Source organism: Charadrius vociferus, unplaced genomic scaffold (genome assembly GCF_000708025.1).
Source record: "Charadrius vociferus isolate BGI_N301 unplaced genomic scaffold, ASM70802v2 scaffold34, whole genome shotgun sequence".
Classification (NCBI taxonomy): Eukaryota; Metazoa; Chordata; class Aves; order Charadriiformes; family Charadriidae; genus Charadrius; species Charadrius vociferus.
In genome coordinates, this window is record NW_009647989.1 from 1,274,049 (window position 1) to 1,277,695 (window position 3,647).

Here is a 3,647-nt window from a genome sequence, read left to right on the forward strand (position 1 = left end):
AAATAAGAAAATGGGAGAGAGATTCATGTTAAAAGGTAGATGGTAGGGATGTGTGGCAAGCTGTGAGAAATCTCAAGCACTCACTGTGGCCACTTGGCCCAAAAATGTTGAGAGGCATGGTAATGCATGAAAACCTGAATGTAAAGCCAGCTGGTTCATTTTTATTGCCTTAGCAGGAACAGAGTGGAAGGAACATAAGCAGGGAAGAGTGTACATGGAGAAAAAGTAAGCGAGAGTCTAATAATACAAGACAGATCTAGCAGCGCGAGGGAATTTGATTGTATATTTGAAACCCAAGTTTTGTCTTGGGTTTTGTTGTTGTTGTTTTTTTGGTTTGCTTTTTTTTTTTTTTGTAAAAGACAGATTGCAGGATAACAACAACAAAAATTAAAGACTCTTGGCAGTTACTCTCAACACATTTCTGTTTTTGGCGATAAATGGCCAGAGAAGCATTTGCAGTTACTGTAGTTGCGTGGGGGTGTGGGCATCTGCCCAAGCCTTGTCAGCTATTGGTGGTGGCATGGCTTTTAAAAGAAATCTGAAACTCTGGAGGTCTAATGTGCTTCTCAAGGCTTTGCCAGAAGCTTTCAGTGGAGATAGGGAACCGACCTAGAGATATCTGGGGAAGGATGCACCTGACCTTTGAGATCATTTGTTTTCCTTGGATAGGTGCGCAAGTTGTTGCCTTACGGAGTTGGTTTTGCAATTTTGTTCTTATAGTTCCAGAAGAGAGGTATTTCCTTTACAGGAGGTGGGGACTGCATAGCAATGCATGCCCTAGGTGTCTCTCTGAGGTAATTCAGTCCTTCTGGGAAGGAAATTCAGCCACACCTACCATGTTTTGTGCTCTGTCTACCAGTCTAGGTTCAGAGATGTTCAGATCCCAGCTGGTCTGTGTGCAGGCTCCAAAGCCCTCATCAAAAGGCAGCAGGACATGGCATGTTGGGTCTTCGCTTTAAAGTGAAATCTGCGTCGCCCTCCGTGTAAGTCCTGCCAGAGCAGGGTGAGTTTCTGAGAAGACAGATGCTTGCTTTCTATTTCCAGATTTGCCACTTTTCTTCCCAGGAGAATCCCAGATAAGTCACTGAACAGCATTGTGACTCTGTTGATAGGATAGTTTATCACCAGATAGATGCACAGACCTGAGCTTTCTTTTTTAGAGCACTTTGGAAATCATGAAGAAGCGTAAGTACTAAAATAGACAGTTGAAGGAATGCACAAGTCACCACTTCCTGGACAGGAATTTGCTTTCCTTTTTGTTTGCTTGTTCTTTGTATTCTTGTTTGAAGAGCGCTACTGCTAAATTATGCTAACATGTAGTCCCTGACCTGCTGACACCAGGAATGTTGGTGTCTGTGTTAGAGGAATGGTTGGAGCATGGGCAAGTGCTGTTTTACAGCACTGACAGGGAAGCCTGAGTCTGGCTTAATAGTGGATTTTAGATTTTTAACTGTTTCTGTATATGCAGTTGAATGGTCACACCAGTGTTGTTGGGTTTTTGTTTGTTTGTTTGTTTTTCTCTACTACAAGCATGACACCTTTTTAATCATTAGTATTTCAACACAGAAAGTTCATTTAACTACAAAAGTAAAAACAAGTCCCCTTTTCTGAACAGCTTAAGCATTGTATTAATCATGTGAGCTTTAAAGTCAAACCTTTATCTTCATCTCTCTGCTCATGTGCATTAGGACATAGTCTTTGTTAACGAAGACATTCTTCAATGATTATTTTCTTTCAAGTATAGATACATGTGTTAACTAAAGGAATGGTTTCTCAGCACTTTGAGTTCATAGAAGTGAAGATTTTTGTGAAAAAGGAACTTCTTCCTGCTGGGTGGTGGCTGGTGAGCCAGATCAGCAAGGTGATATGGCTGAGAATCAACAGGCTTTTTGGGGGTAGCATTAAAATGGCCGATGAGTTCCTTGGTCTCGCTTGCTGTGATGCCCCACGGGTGGCCTCAGTGCTGGTGCCAGAGAAGGGGCTGAATCAAGCGGGACCGCATTGCTCTAAAGTCAGGTTGGCTTGAAGCCTTTTGTAACGTTCGTATTGGTGCACTGAAGAAGTCGGGAGTGCGTTGCAGTTGCTTGTTTTGTATGGTTTTACTCCTCACTCCTTTACAAATCAAATTATAGACAAATAGATCTAACTATGAAAAAGGGGAACATTTTTTAAAATTTTGTTTGCGTGTTGTCTGACAAATAGTTCAGTAGAAACCTATATCCAACTGTGACAAAATGTGTGCAGTGAAAATAGGATACGTGCAAATAATTTTTAGGAACATCAATTTTAGAACAATTTATACTAGAGCTAGCTAACAACCAAGTTCTTTCCCAATTTGATGTACAAATACCTAGCTGTTAAAATAGCATCTATTTCTCTTCATAAAAAGAGACTCCAAAGTAGTTGCAAGCTTCAGTGTATAGGCAGAAGGTGCTAATGTGTCTCTATAATACCCATGTTACATTGATTTAATTAGTGGTTTTATGCTATTCATCGCTCTGTTAATCTTGGTGGGAAGGTTTTGTTGGGTGAGGATTAGTTATTTAATCTGCATTTTTAATTGGAGTGGTTTTGTAGTTCAGTGTTATCTAAATAAAAACAGTGTAGGCTTTTTGTTTGTTTTTTAAGGAAAACGTTTCTCTTGAATTCATGTTGGACTTTGGTGCTGAAAAACTCTGAAATTCATTAGGATAATGTGAAGATGCCATTTGTTACAGTCTCGCACATAAAAGTTCTTGCTCTGTGCCTTCTTCACATTCAATTAATCCAGAAAAATGCTATGTATAGACAAGCCCTCGGAGTGTAAGATCTGCAAGGCTGACGCCAGTACAATGTCAGATACTTGTGTGTTGGAGCTGGCACCTTGGGGTGCGACTTCTGTGAAAATCGTGAGTGTGGCATCCTAAATGTCAGTGCTTGAAGAGAAGGAGAAGTATAGCCCAAGCTCGCAGGCACTGCTTGCTTGGGTCACGCAGCCGTGGTGCCCAAACCAAACACGGAGGTGAAAGGTGGTCGGGTCACCAGAGCGGGGGGAAGAGGCAGCGCGGGTGCCCCCAGGAAGGGGCTGGGGTGGCAGGTGGGTGGCGGTGGTAAGGGCTCGCTTACACAAAGGCCATGCTCTGTCCCGTGATGGGGAAGGGAGAAGAAGAAAAGTGTGCTGATCGGAGAAGTGAGGAGGAGAGGAGGTGGAGGAGATAGGGAGGCAACGTTAGGCGAGGGAGGATGGGGTTGAAAAGGAGTCAGCAGTGAAGCTTACTTCAAAAATTGGGGGAGCGGCCAGGAAAATAGAAATAAAGCACTTTCTGGTAGACCTTTCAAGGGTTAACCCAGCCCTCGGCTGAGATGGTAGCAATGAGGAACCTTTGGTCACGGGCTCCAGTGAAGTTGCTCTGTGTGTTTGCTGTGGCTGGGATCCAGAAGGACAGCGAAGAGTCAAAAGGCTCAGCCTCACCAGAGGAGAGCGAGCTGCCAGGTGACCGCCCTGGGGCGAGGAGCAGGTACGGGCATCTGCCTGGGGTTCTGAAGAAGTCAGGTCTTCCAGGGCCCAATGTACCGGACCTAAGCTATCCATACATATAGCTCTTTTGGTGTTTAAAGCCTCTCTTGCACTGTGCTTCATTAAGAATAAACTGTACTTCTTTGGTTTA